Source organism: Dama dama, chromosome 17 (assembly GCF_033118175.1).
Source record: "Dama dama isolate Ldn47 chromosome 17, ASM3311817v1, whole genome shotgun sequence".
Lineage (NCBI taxonomy): Eukaryota > Metazoa > Chordata > Mammalia > Artiodactyla > Cervidae > Dama > Dama dama.
Genome location: NC_083697.1, coordinates 28,962,159 through 28,978,282, shown reverse-complemented (window position 1 = coordinate 28,978,282; position 16,124 = coordinate 28,962,159).

The window sequence follows — 16,124 nt, the reverse complement described above, 5'->3', positions numbered from 1 at the left end:
TGAAATACAGTCACCAAAATACTACTTACTTAATGTTTTATGGCCTAAAATATAGCATTATACCAACAATATCATTATTGAAGAAAAGGACTTCCAATTTAAAATATAAGGTATAAAATAAAATATAAGGTATAATATAAAAATTAACTTTTCTCAGACATGTGCCTTAGAGGCCAAATAATTTTAAATGATAATAATGAAGAGAGAGTGCCAAGAACACTGGCCAGGATGTAGAAAATTGTTCTTTCTCTTTCTTTGTCACCTGGGAAACCTGGGAGAGTCATTTGACACTCCTCTGTCCATGGGATTCTCCAGGCAAAAATATTGGAGTGGGTTGCCATTTCCTCCTCCAGAGGATCTTCCTGACCCAGGGATCAAACCCAAGTCTCTGGCATTATAGGCAGGTTCTTTACCATCTGAGCCACCAAGGAAGCCCCATTTGACCTCACCAGGACTCAGTTCCCACATCTATGAAACAATAAAATTGGGCTAGAAGCACAAATATTCATTCCAGTTTTTTCATGTCTAAATGTCTAATTTAGAAGTCATCTATTGGGGCGGGTGGGGGGCGGGAGCAGGGCATGATACACCTAGAAGAGAAATAAAAGTTCAATTCTCCAATGAAAAGGGCATTTAACTTCAAATCTTATTTTTCTAATCACTTCAAATTTTTCTTAGTCCAAATCTTTTGTTACTATTGCAGAAGAAGCATATTGACCACTTTTGAACTTTTCCATGCATTAATTTCCCTCTAGAAGGACTAATGAGCAAACCTGGGAAATGGTATGTCCTTTTCCTTTTTTCGCCTCCTTTCTCTTCTTCTGGAGAAGGAAATGGCAACCCACTCCAGTACTTTTGCCTGGGAAATCCCATGGACGGAGGGGCATAGTAGGCTGCAGTCCACAGGGTCGCAAAGAGTCGGACACGACTGAGCAATTTCATTTTCACTTTCTCTTCTTCTCCCTCCCAGTCCTAAAGAAGTCATCCTCAGGAGCATAGCATAATAAATAATATCTGTATGGAGGGCAGTCACAGTGGCCCAAAGAAGAGTGTTGGAACTCAAACAAGGGAAGAAGGGTATCCAAATGGGAGGGAAATTCAGCATGTGCAGTTAGAGCTCAGGTAGGGTGACAAGGTGTCAAGATTGGGGAAGGAAGCTAGAGATCAGAGGATGCCTCCCTAAGGTGGTAAGGGCATATTCAAGCACCCCCACACAGTATGTCAGCACCCAAGTATGATGAGTAAAGCCTCCTTTCCAGTGTGATTCATCAGAGCCCAAGCTGGAAAGGAGGGCTTCGACAAAAAACAGGGGCGTGGTGTGAGGTATCAACATCAGAGCCAGGGTTACAGGGCACCCTTGGTCGGAGTCTGAGAGAGAGAAGCCGTCAAGTGTGGGGTCAGAGGCCGGGTGGGTGAGGAGGGCACTCCTGCACAGAATGTCTGAGGTGGACGAGGGTGGGGAGGGAGACCCTGCCAAGCAGCAGCACAAAGTACCAGGGTCTGTGCGGTGAGGAGGGCAGCCTGACGTGGGAGATGTGATCCTGTGATTTATAATCAGTCCACTCACTCAGCCGTGTGCGACTCTTTAAGACACCATGGACTGCAGTACACAGGCTCCCTGTCCATCACCAACTCCCGGAGCCTGCCCAAACTCATGTCCATCGAGTTGGTGATGCCATCCAACCATCTCATCCTCTGTCATCCCCTTCTCCTTCTGCCCTCAATCTTTCCCAGCATCAGGGTCTTTTCCAATGAGTCAGTTCTTCGCATCATGTGGCCAAAGTGTTGGAGCTTCAGCTTCAGCATCAGTCCTTCCATTGAATATTCAGGATTGATTTCCTTTAGGATGGAATGGTTTGATCTCTTTGCAGTCCAAGGAACTCACAAGAGTCTTCTCCAGCACCACAGTTCAAAAGCATCAATTCTTCAGTGCTCAGCTTTCTTTATGGTCCAACTCTCATATCCATACATGACTGCTGGAAAAGCCATAGCTTTGACTAGACAGATGTTTGTTGGTAAAGTAATGTCTATGTTTTTTAATATGCTGTCTGAGTTGGTTATAGCTTTTCTTCCAAGGAGCAAGAGTCTTTTAATTTCATGGCTGCAGTCACCATCTGCAGTGATTTTGGAGCCCAAGATAAGAAAGTCTACCACTGTTTCCATTGTTTCCCCACCTATTTGCCGTGAAGTGATGGGACTGGATGCCATGATCTTAGATTTTTGAATGTTGAGTTTTAAGCCAGCTTTTTCACTCTCCTCTTTCACTTTCATCAAGAGGCTCTTTAGTTCCTCTTTGCTTTCTGCCATAAGGGTGGTGCAATCTGCATATCTATCTGAGGTTATTAATATTTCTCCCTGCAATCTAGATTCCAGCTTGTGCTTCTTCCAGCCTGGCACTTCACATGATGTACTCTGCATATAAGTTAAATAAGCAAGGTGACAATATACAGGCTTGACATGATGTATAATAAGAAAAATATATTTGTCTTCATTTGTTTCTGACACCAAGCTCTTAAAACCCTTTGAATTTCCTAAGTGATGCAAGTGTTAAAAAGGTGACTTTTGGACCCCACCTAAGGATGAGGAAAACCAGCCATGTGATGAGAGGGTTTGAACTTTCAATTTCACCCACTTAACTTCTTGGGAGAGGAGAGCAGCTAGAGGTTGAATCTGTCACTAATAGTAAATGGTTAAATCAATCATGCCTATGTAATGGAGCCTTATAAAAATCTAAAGGATTGGATTGGGAGAGACTGCAGGTTGTTAAACACAAGGAGATTCTCGGAGACTGGTACATTCAGAGAGGGAAGAAGCTCCACCCACTTTCCACAGACCTTATCCCATGCACCTCTTCCATCAGGCTGTTCCTGAGTTACTTTTTGTAATAAATGGGGGATGTGTTAAGTGTCAGTTGTCGGCCGGCCCTTTGCAACCCCATGGGCTGTAGCCTGCCAGCCTCCTCTGGCCATGGAATTTTCCAGGCAAGAATACTGGAGTGGGTTACCATTTCCTTCTCCAGAAACTGGGGATGGAGTAGGTAAAATGTTCTCTTGAGTTTTGTGAATCATTGGAACCTCTGATCTATAACCAGTTTATCAGAAGTACAGGTGGCGACCTGAACTTTGTTACTGACATGGGTGGGGTGACTGTCTTGTCAGACTGAGCCTTAAGCTGTGGGCTCTGACCCTCTCTCTCGGTAGATAGTGTTAGCATCGAGTTGAACTGGAGGACACAGTGATCTCTGAGATTGAACTGGGTACATGTGGAAACCCACCCCCCATATTGAAATTTGGAATTTCAGAATTGTAGAAGGAGAATACAAGGAGAATCCAAGGAGGAGGGAATCAGGAGGGAAAGAGATGGCATCAGAAATAGATCAGTTATGTATAAAGAAATCCATTAAATAAATATATTAAAGATAATAACAACCAGTTTTCTCACTATCAGAGAAGGGACTTGCAAACATCAAGATGGAGAAAACTAGGATGAGCCCATGATGAGGTGTTGGAGATGTCAGCGTTAATTTGTGGTTTTCAGTATGTAAACAAATCAAAACAGATATTGTTGTAAATAATTCCTGGCTCTGTCCATCAGGAGGGGCTGGAAGTGGTGATGCCCTAATAACGATAAGCAGGCCCAAGGCCCTGAACTTGGCTTCTGAAAACTATGCCCACCAGTAGGAATCAGAGCTCCTTAGAAAAAGGAGTTGGTTCCAGGACTGAGCAGGCCAAAACCAAGATAAACCTAGAATCTTTTGCTATGCCTGAAAACAAGAAAATGGTCCAAAAATGTGGGAAATACATGCAAAGTATTCCAAAAGAATGAAACATGGGAACAGCAACACACACTCAAATGGATGGGTGGAGGAGAGGAATCTCTGTACTGTGCTTGCAAATTTTCTTTACACTTGTAATTGTATCAAATTGTTAAAAATAATAATAATAAAATAGTAAGTATGAATAAGGAAAGGAAAACATTCTTGCAACAAATTACACAGAAATTAATAGTAAAATTTGATAAAATCCCAACTTGGTAAATTCCATAAAATTAACAAATTCATTCAATACATGTTTTTAGCCTCTGCATCACAGCCCTGAATATCTGGGAAAAGAAAAGTGAAAACATGCATTTTGTTTTACCTTTAAAAAACCTGTAGTTAAGGTGAGACAGAAGGGAGATAGTTAGTGTTATGGAGATGTTAAAGGTTGCAGAGGAGAGAGATTGGAGGACTTATGTCTGTAGAAGATACTGAGCAAATAATTCACAGAGCAGGGAACACTTGAGCTTGAAAGATCAGTAGAGGTTTGACAGAAAGACAGGGAGTGGAAGCACATTCCAGGACAAAGAAATGCAAAGTAAAAGGCTCCAAGAAACCTGAAGAGCAGGGGGAACTGAAAGAGGGCCTTTGGACCTGAGGAGTCTAGAGTAGGAACTCAAAGTTCCCGGGGGTCAAAGATGTCTTTAGTGATGCTCCAAAAGATTCCTCATGGTCATCTGTGCTAAGAGTTCTCCTCGGTGAATTTAAACCTTCTATTTCCTGTATTATGACTATCAAATATTACTCATTCCTTATTAGTACAAACATGGCACACATAAAATTCTCAAATGGGAGCAAGATAATGACTCTGTCCAGATTGTACGTGACTATTCAACCATCAATGCCACAGGAAATGTAGGTAGTAGTCAGATTTCTGCAAGTTTTCTCTGAACTTAACTCTTAGTCTATATAGTGGGAATTAATATCTGCTCAATCTACATCACTGAAGGTGAAAATCAGATATGATAAGGTGTGTGAAAACTCTTTATATACTGTAAAACAAAATGTTGGTATTATTATAAACTTTTTAAAATGGTAAGGTAATCTGACCTGTGTAACCAGCCTAGTGAACTGCTGTTGGGAAATGGACAAAAACAACCGTGAACCTTGGAACAAAGACTACATTATACCTAACTAAATTCTTAAGGTTTTTTTTTCCCCCAAGGGAAGTAAAGTGCTAACCAGAAATGGAAAGAATCATAGATATCGTTAACTCTAATCTAGTCATTTTTGAGTGGAGAAAGAAAACCTCAGGAGAGTTGAGGGACATGGTTAAGTATTATAACAATCAGGCCTAAGCCTGCCTCTTTTCATTTTACCACCAAAAGTAAACACCAGTCAATGTTTGGATAGCATTACACACGTGACTTTAATTTGAATGAGCAAATGCAACTGGAAATTATATCAGCCTATGTTCTTCCTCGCTCTGCTTCCTTCTAATGGACCAATATCCCTGGGCCTTTTGCTCCCAATTCAACTCAGTGTATTTACCATGGCCTCATCGTGGTTTGTGTGCTTTATAATTCTGTACAATTTTTTGAAGCTATTCCTAGAATTTTTGGAAAATGTATATGCACACTCACAGAAAGATGCTGAGTAAATTAGTGAAAAAAATGAAGAGCAGAAGGCGCTGTAAAACAATATGAACAACAGTGCGTATGTTTATGTGTGTGGGTGTGTGTGTTTGCATTTAAAACATCAAACATCTGCGGGTTTATGCACCAAGCTGTTTACGTCTTCCTCTTAAAGAGTAGGTTTGAGAAGCAGGGGATTCTGAAGGAAGAATAACACCTTCCTCTGGGGGGAAGAATGAAAGAAATGTATCTTTTTTTTTTTTTTTTTTTCTTTTTTGCAGTATTATTGGGTTTGTCTTAGTTTTTCTTTCTTTTTTATTGAATTTAAATTGCCTTACAATGTTGTGTTGGTTTCTGCTGTATAAAAAGTGAATCTGCTCTATGTACACATATATACCTTCATTTTAGGACCTCCCTCCCCTTTATCCCCCCCCACCCCCTGCCAATTCAGGTAACCACAGAGCACCAAGCTGAACTCCTTGCACCATACAACAGTTTACTACCAGCTATCTGTTTTACTCATGGCAGTGTACATATGTCAAGCCCAGTATCCCAATTCATTCCTTCCCCTGTCCCTGCCCACATCCACCCATCCATTTTTCTATGTCTGCGTCTCTATTCTTGCCCCATAGATAGATTCATCTGTACCATTTTTCTAGATTCCATATGCATGTGTTAATATACACTGTTTATCTTTTTCTCTATACACTTCTATAGAGTTTGAATTTTTCAAAAGTTGTGTTTCACTCTTATAATTAAAAGAATAAAAATCGTCAACATGTAGATGGTGGTAGAACTTAAGGCAGCCTCCAATGTAGGGACTCGGGGAGTTAGAACCAAGATGCCTCTGTGAGCCCAGGGAGGAGAGTCCTGAGCGGCAGATGCAGAGATGCCCTGCTGTGGGGTTGGCATGCTTCGTTATCACAGAAAGCTAACAAAAATAGCATGGGTTTGTAACAACAGACCTGAAAGGCATCCAGCTGGGTCTTTGATGGGTAGTAAAGTCAGCTGAACATCAGGCACGAGTAATTCTCCTTGGAACCAGGGCTTCCCATATCTCAATTCTCCCAACACTTGAGGGTCAGGGGCCCAATGCTGGAGTGAAATGGAGCTGTAGAAAGTAGGATCATGTGAAAACAGTTATGAATTTTGTTTTCAAAATAAGATCTTAGTACAAAGTCTAACCTCAGGCAAATTTTTGGAATGAAACTTTGACAAGGAATTCTTTTCTCTTCTGAGTTCCCAATCTCTTAATACCTGGACTCCCGTCCTCTTCCCTTGCCCTCCCTTCCTTCAGATATTCTGTTTTCCACTCACATTAAATATCTCTGTTCAGATCTGGTTTCCTTGGTGTGTATGCCCAGGAGTGGGATTGCTGGGTCATATGGCAGTTCTATTTCCAGTTTTTTAAGGAATCTCCACACTGTTCTCCATAGTGGCTGTACTAGTTTGCATTCCCACCAACAGTGTAAGAGGGTTCCCTTTTCTCCACACCCTCTCCAGCATTTATTGCTTGTAGACTTTTGGATAGCAGCCATTCTGACTGGCGTGTAGTGGTACCTCACTGAGGTTTTGATTTGCATTTCTCAGATAATGAGTGATGTTGAGCATCTTTTCATGTGTTTGTTGGCCATCTGTATGTCTTCTTTGGAGAAATATCTGTTTAAATCTTTGGCCCATTTTCTGATTGGGTCATTTATTTTTCTGGAATTGAGCTACAGGAGTTGCTTGTATATTTTTTAGATTAATCCTTTGTCTGTTTCTTCATTTGCTATTATTTTTTCCCATTCTGAAGGCTGTCTTTTCACCTTGCTTATAGTTTCCTTTGTTGTGCAAAAGCTTTTAAGTTTCATTAGGTCCCATTTGTTTATTTTTGCTTTTATTTCCAATATTCTGGGAGGTGGGTCATAGAGGATCTTGCTGTGATTTATGTCAGAGAGTGTTTTGCCTATGTTCTCCTCTAGGAGTTTTAAAGATTTGAAAGAGACACGTGTACCCCAGTGTTCATCGTGGCACTGTTTATAATAGCCAGGATATGGAAGCAACCTAGATGCCCAGCAGCAGACGAATGGATAAAGAAGCTGTGGTACATATACACTATGGAATATTTCTCAGCCATTAAAAAGAATTCATTTGAATCAGTTCTTATGAGATGGATGAAACTGGAGCCCATTATACAGAGTGAAGTAAGCCAGAAAGATAAAGACCAATACAGTATACTAACGCATATATATGAAATTTAAAAAGATGTTAACGATAAACCTATATGCAAAACAGAAAAAGAGACACAGATGTACAGAACAGACTTTTAGACTCTGGGAGAAGGTGAGGGTGGGATGTTCAGAGAGAACAGCATTGAAACAGGTATACTATCAAGGGTGAAACAGATCACCAGGCCAGGTTGGATGCAGGAGACAAGTGCTCAGGACTGGTGCACTGGGAAGACCCAGAGGGATGGGATGGAGAGGGAGGCGGGAGGGGGGATCAGGATGGGGAACACATGTAAATCCATGGCTGATTCATGTCAATGTATGGCAAAAACCACAACAATATTGTAAAGTAATTAGCCGCCAACCCATTTTTAAAAAAATGGAAAAAAAAAAAAGAAAAAACCAAAATAAATAAATAAATATCTCTGTTCAAATTAAAATATCAAAGATTAAGAATTAAAAAGTGATAGCTGACCCAGGCATTATTTGCAAAATTTTGTATGCCCATGGCATCACTGGCTTACCTGGTTCACAAAGCATGTTTAACTTAAGAAGAGTTCAGGCGAGACTACTGGAAGTAAAAAAGGAAACGCACCTCGGGTTCTCCCTGCAGTGTGTGTGGGCCCTGTGCTAAGCTGCTTCAGTCATGCCCGACTCGTTGCAATCCTGTGGACTGTAGCCCGCCAGGCTCGTCTGTCCATGGGATTCTCCAGGCAAGAATACTGGAGTGGGCTGCCATTCCCTTCTCCAGAGGATCTTTCCGACCCGAGGACTGAACCCATGTCTTTTTGTCTCCTACATTGGCAGGCAGGTTCTTTCCCACCAGCACCACCTGGAAGCCCAGTGTGTTCACGATGAGGAGCTTAAATCTACCTAAGAATCCTGTTGACCAGTTTCACTTCTAGCCTTTTCCCCAAGGCTCATTCAGACCACATTCTTGCTGCAGAAGGACTCTCACTATAGGAAACATTCATCTATGATTCTTGTTCAAAAGAGGTGAAACCATTTGGTGTCATTTAGGGGGCTCTGAAGAGTGAAGAAAGCTGAGCGCGGAAAAATGGATGCTTTTGAACTGTGGTGTTGGAGAAGACTCTTGAGAGTCCCTTGGACTGCAAGGAGATCCAACCAGTCCATCCTGAAGGAGATCAGTCCTGGGTGTTCATTGGAAGGACTGATGTTGAAGCTGAAACTCCAATACTTTGGCCACCTCATGCAAAGAGCTGACTCTTTGGAAAAGACCCTGATGCTGGGAGGGCTTGGGGGCAGGAGGAGAAGGGGGTGACAGAGGATGAGATGGCTGGATGGCATCACCGACTCGATGGTCATGAGTTTGAGTAAACTCCAGGAGTTGGTGATGGACAGGGAGGCCTGGTGTGCTGCGATTCATGGGGTCGCAAAGGGTCGGACATGACTGAGTGGCTGAACTGAACTGAAATGAACTGAAGAGCTCCAGTACTATAGTCCTTTATGTCTCAGTGCAGAAAAGAATTCAATGAGAGGCGTCGTGATAGATAAGAAGTGACGTATTAGAATAGGACACTTGTGAGGTTTGCTGTGCCCCAGGAACTTACTGGGCTACAGTTTTATTTGCTGTGCTTAGTCGCTCAGTCATGTCTGACTCTTTGCAACCCCATGGATTGTAGCCCACCAGGCTCCTCTGTCCATGGGGATTCTCCAGGCTAGAACACTGGAGTGGTTTGCCAATAATCAAAGGAAAAGTGGGAAGGGGGAGAAGACCTTCTTTGTCTTTCTTGAATAGATATCATGTCTCCATTATCAGTTCCTCCTCCAAGTTGAGAAGGGGGGTTTTCTTGTCCTTATGAGGTCAAGCTAGATCTACAAATCATTGTTTTTTGTTTTTTATGTGTGCAGAAACATGACCTGGGATCGTTAACTTACTGAGCTCACTGGGCAGTATGTGGGTCTCATGCCACCATTATTTTATGGTTTAGGGGCATGTCTCATGCTTCTGTTGCAAGTTTTTGTTGCTAAGCCAGCCTGCTTGGTTTTGTGGTTAAACAAACCTGTTCTCTTAAGTAATCATTAACTTACAGGGGTCTCCTGTGTTTTTCCTACTTACAATCCCCTAGTTGGCATGCTAAGTCACTTCAGTTATATCTGACTATTTGAGACCCTAGGAACCATAGCCCACCAGGCTCCTCTGTCCATGGGATTTTCCAGGCAACAATGCTGGAATGGGTTTCCATGCTCTCCTCCAGGGGATCTTCCGGATCCAGGGATCGAAACTGCCTCTCTTATACCTCCTGCATTGGCAAGCAGATTCTTCACCACTAGCCCCATCTGGGAAGCCCCCCTCCCCCACCAGTGGAATTAACCGTTTAGTCACCTCATTTGTCTCTTTACTCTGTCCTACCAGAGTTGTATCATCTCTTAGGGGTGCACCATAAGCTAACTCTCCCAAGGTCTCTTGGCAGCTCAGTACTGAGGCATGAACAATGAAATAAGAATCAGAAAACTTGAGTTCTCATTTTAATTGAAACCACATGAACAACTTTGTCATCTGGGTAGCTGAAGTCCCTTAGTTCTTCTGGTACTTCACTGAAGTGTTTTGATAGTTCACCGAGATAAACATTAAAGCACTTTATAATCAACAAAGCCAAGAAAAACTAAAATTTCAAACCAGCCAAACCAGACTGAGACGTCATTTTGAGCACAGTGTACAACGCTGTGACAACTACTTGTTTGTCTGACACATGTAGCAATATCAAACAGGCCAAGTAGCTCATCCTCTGTAGACTGGAAAATTACTTGTCTGTAGGACATGGTCCAGAGAGCCCATTTTGAAAAACAATTTAAAAAAAAAAAAAAAACTTGGATGGAATATGTCATTTAATCATAGAAACTTTAATTTTTTCAGTTTGATATCTTATTCAGATGCCTTCATTTGGTAAGTTTCAGAAGGAGGAAAATTACTCTTGGCACCCAGTGAAAAATCAAGCTTTGGTATCTGTGGCTTTATACTTAATATGATCCATTCTTATGGGAAAGTCTTAAAGTACGTAAAAGTACTTGAAATAAAAATGTACACAAATATGAAGTAAAAGCAAGATAGATGTTACAAGTAAAGATACTGATTTGAAAACAACATATTCTAATACCCTAAGAATTGTAGAGAACTGTTCAACTTGAATTGGGTTGACCAAAATGTTCGAGTTTTTCTGTAACGTCTGCCATAACATCAATATTTATGAAAGAAGAAATATTCCTCAGGACTAAAGTCTGGTGCCACTGAGAAAATGATGGATTTACTAATGCCCATGTTTTTTTATGTTCCATGCACAAGTTCTAGAAATGCCTCGTCTGGTACATGTGTATTTCTTAAAGTCTATGGACAACTAATAGACCTTGGGTATCTTCTAGGCACCCAGCCTACTTCTTAATCCAAGTTACCCAAAACATGTTTGTACTTTCTTACAAGTGAAAAATGTACTTTCTACTGCAGTTTGGGAACTAAATTAGATATGAAAAAAATTCACCTTAAAAGAAGCTGAAATATTTACCCAGACAAAAACACTACAAGTCTTTCTACAGTTGATACAAGCAAGAATAAGTAGGTGCTTTATTCCAAAGTCCCAGGATGATTGCCTAGGTTTCTCTCATCTAAAAAAAGAAAGAAAGAAAGAAAGAATTGCTATAATTGAGTTAATTCCAGGAAAATACAGCATTCAGATGAATTTTCTTTAATTATTTTTTTATTATCTGTCATTTCCGAACTTGAGAGAAGTAAAAAGAAAGAAGGGTAGAAGGAAATGTTCTATAATGGTATGAATTTGATGTGTCACATGCTGAATTAGGCTTCCTAGTGGCTCAGTGGTAAAGAATCTGCCCTCAACACAGGAGACACAGGTTCAATCCCTGGGTCAGGAAGATCCCCTGTAGGAGGAAATGGCAACCCACTCCAGGATTCTTGCCTGGAAAATTCCATGGACACAGGAGTTGGCAGGCTGCTGCTACTGCTGCTAAGTCGCTTCAGTTATGTCCAACTCTGTGTGACGCCATAGATGGCAGCCTACAAGGCTCCTCCATCCCTAGGATTCTCCAGGCAAGAGGGAACACCATGGGGTCACAAAGAGTCAGGCTTGACTGAGCAGCAGCAACATACTGGATTAAGTTCATATTTCCTTTGCCATTTCCCATTAGTTTTATTTTTAAAAATGAAATTGCAACTCCAAACTGTAATTTCCAAACTAACTTGAGGGTTTTTTATATTTCTGCACTCTCATCCTCTTACTGTAGTTGTTCTTTAAATACAGTTTTCATTGTTTTAAATGTCATGAAAAAAATGTTGCTGATAGTCATAATTGTTTTAAATGAGATTAAATTCATTTTTGTAAGAAACTAAATAATAATAATAATTCATAAAGAAAAGAGTTAATGCACAAAATCAACTTGATCATCTCTAGATGATTGAAATGGGAAATTTTTATAATGTTTTATATTTTCTAAATCTTCTGAAAAATGATTTCACAATGAACTTTTTACTATTAATTTTAAAACAACAATGACAACAAAATTAAGTTAGAACACTAAGTAGAATGAGAATACAAACAGCTTTTCATTGAAAACCAATGGTAAAGTGTGGTGAAACTTTATTGCTCTCAATTTCATGCTTGTGGGATTGCCTTTAATTTGAGGACAGAACGTTGCTTTTTCCTAGTCTCTATGGTTAATTACAGACTCACAGTAAGAACAAGAATTAAGTCAACAAGCTCAATATCTAGTAGGGGAAAAAAAAAAAAGTCCCCCCAGGCCAGAATTTTATGTTCCATGAAACTTTCCAAGTGTAATTATACCCTCCTACATAAAAGGTAGCCTAAAACCTTAAAATACAAATGATTAAAATACAGTAAATGGTGTAATACATGCTGGGTAGCTACCACTTTGCAAGTCTTTATCTAAAATATTGCATAGGACTAATAATTATTTTAGAAGATTTTTAATCTAAAATATTACTAAATAAATACTAAAGCACCTAAATAAAACTAAAAACTTAAGCTAAAAGAAAATTATCTAAGATACCCAAAATAGGAACAAGTAACTTCTCTCAGTTGTTTCTCCTTAGTTAATCCATTGAAAGTTAATACAAAACAAGTTTTGGTCAATATTATGTGTAAGTTTTCAGTCTTTCAATTCAGAATTATTTCTATTAGGCTCCTGCCTATTTTATTCATCAACATTTTTTGATTCTAGGAAATGAATTTTTAAAGAAGGCTTGGAAAACTCTTAGGACAAACTTGGAGCAAAGGTAAATTTATCACCCAGAGAATTCAGACAGAAAGTTGCGGCTCATATAAACCCTAGTGTCCTTTCTACTCATTTATCTTGAGAGAGGTTCTTAATGCTCTGTACTGGCCAACACTGGAGAGTAGGATTAGCAAAATGACTGGGATTAGAAAAGAAGGTATGTGTGTAGCATTACTATCTTCATGCCCTGCACCTGACAATGCCATAGATTTAAGAACTAAAGAATGGGGTAGGGGGTCATCAAAGATCAGATCAAATCAAAACTGCTTCTAGAGTGGGTTCAAAGATGCCTGGCTTTCAAGTTTATTAGAGAACATTTATATCACTGTCATTTTTTTTTTTTTTTTTTGTCTAAGACCCTGCTGACACTATAGGATTCAATATTTATAACTGAAGGTCCAGTGCCATCAACAAAAATAATATCTGCAATTACTCTCTCTATTCCACACTGACTATAAAACATGATCTCTCTGGGGAAAATTTGGTCTATGGGGTAGGTCTGGAGAAAGCCCACAACAAAGATAACAGCATTCTTGGTTTATCATCTAGATTAATATGTAGTTGTCAAAATGCTATCATTTTCTTACAGATGTTATTTTCTTCATATAACCTTTACTACCTGACATTTTAATTCACGGGTGAACATTTGGAACATTAACTCATTGCCTTAATCTGACAAAAATGCTTTACATACAGTTTATATTCTTAAATATTAGGAGTGAAGATAAATCAAAGGTAGGTTAAACACAGAAAAGTAAGCCAGTTTTTTAAATATTGACTCATTTGTAACAAAAGGTAACAATAAAAAAATATTATACATTTTAAATTTGTAATCTTCTTTTGATATAAATATTTATAAGGATGGTAAAGACTACTACCTATTAACAAATTGATTTATATTTGAGAAACTAAAACAAAGACAATGCCTCCTGGACTGGACTTCTGGTCAAGAAGCTGCAGTGTTTGATCAGCACATAAAGTCAGTTATGAGTAACCCAAGTGTGCTTGTTCACAGCGCATTTCCACTTACAACTCTTATAGCTGTTAACATGGGTTTGGTTTATTTGTATTATTTGTTACCTATTTGGGAGGGTTGGCATTCCTTTTATCATCCTAGATTCTTCTTAATAGCTAATTATTATTTTTTAAAAATATATATACATATATATGACTAAGAAGCAGTATGGAGTGCCCTAAAATTTTTAAATGACATTAAAGAGATTTTGTTTGGTTTGGTCTTAGGTCTCTTTGTCCTGTTATTGCTAGCACAAAACTGATTATGAATAAACAGTGGTATTAATTAGATCACTTAGTTTAGGTAAATAGTCACTAATTGATCTTTAATCTATACTTCATATTTTAATCTATTCAAAAATCTATATTTTAATCTATTAAAACTTTTCAAACTATTCTTCTCAGTTTTGTACTGATTGCATTGCAGCATTCAAAGGACCTATTGACAATGTGCTATTAGCTAACCTCTAGACTATTATGGTATTCTTGCCTAGAGAATCCCAGGCACAGAGAAGCCTGGTGGGCTGCCATCTGTGGGGTTGCACAGAGTCGGACACAACTGAAGAGCCTTAGCAGCAGCAGCAACAGAAGACTACTATAAGAGCGTATTTAATACTTTAAAGCTTTATGGTATGTAGAAAAATAAATTCTTTTGCCAGAAAATTTCTTTGTCAAATGTTATGAGGATTAAAGTAAATGATATATGTAAAGTACCTAGCATAAAGACATAGGAATATGTTTGGGAGCATGTGTGTGTACCACACTACTTTCACCTGGACTACAATTCCCTAAAACAATACTAATTGTGATTATTATATTGATTTGAAGTTCAAGTCAGAAACATTTGTTTCTTTTTCACTGAGAAAATATAAATACTCAAAAGAAATTTCTTTTCCTGCCATCAAATCTGTAGTGCACCCTTACCTGAATTCCTAAACTCTTCTCTCCTGTTAGGGCAAATGAACTTTTCATCCTTTTTTTCCAAGACCAGCCTCCACTGTTACAATCGTTCCCATCCTCTCTTGCTAACTCAAGGTCTTTGTTCCCACAATTATACCTTCTCTCTCCTACAACGCCATCAATTTTTCTCTCTGTGCTACAGCATTCCCAAGAACAGGAAACATTATTTCCAATGTCTGAAAAGATCCTTTCCTACTAAGTATTTCTCAGGAAATCAGTATATTTTGTATAGGTTGTATCATGTTCCTCAAAAAAAGGTATGTTGAAGTCCTCCTGATTCTCAGTAACTCAGAATGTGACCATGTTTGAAAATAAGGTCATTGCAGATGGAATTAGCTGGAGATGGGTGTGTTCCAATCTGATATGATTGGCATCCTTCCTTGAAGATGGACATATGAAGACACAGAGAAGAACATCATGGGACAATGAAAGCTGATAGTGGAGACATGCAGCAGTAAGCCGAGGAATGTCAAAGATTATCAGCAGACCACCAAAAGCTGGGAAGATGAAAGGAAAGTTTCCCCTCAAGGTTTCAGAGGGAGTATAGCCCCACCAACAACTTGTTTTCAGATTTCTAGCTTCCAGAACTGCATGTGGGACAATAAATGTTTGTTGTCCTCAGCCACCCAGTTTGTGGTACTTCATTATGGCAGCCCTAGAAATTAATACATCATTTCCACCTTGCACTAAATTATTCCTAATGAGCAGAAAATATTATCTCTTATCACTTAACAAGTCCCTTGACCCTAAAGCCAGCACTCTATTCCTTTGCTTCCTTTTTATAGCAAATATCTTTTAAGAGTTACTTTTGATTGCTGTCATCACTTACCTCCACTCCCACTTTCTAATGGTCATATTCTGGTCAGGACCCTCACCCCTTCCGCTAGTCCCCAAAACCACTTTTGTCAAAGCAACTTATTGTACCTTATTTTTCTTCGAAACAAATAATGTTTATTTCTTAATTTTGCTACTGTCCCTCTTCCTCACTGAAATCTAAGTTCCAAAAAGACAAGGAATTGATGTATTTTTTCACTATAGTGCTGCAGGTCCTGGCTCTTGGTAGGTTCTTAATGAAATTTTGTGGAACCATGCAACTCATTTGCTTTTAGATTATTAATTACATGTGACACATAAAATTTCCATTTGGATATAAGCACTCTATTTATAGATGCTATAAATTTTGCAAGTATTCTGTTATAACTTTTCAAGTATTTAAAGGTTACCAATAAAAAAGGTTTTTATGTTTTGCAAGCATACAAAACATAATTTTTAATGTTTTATCCT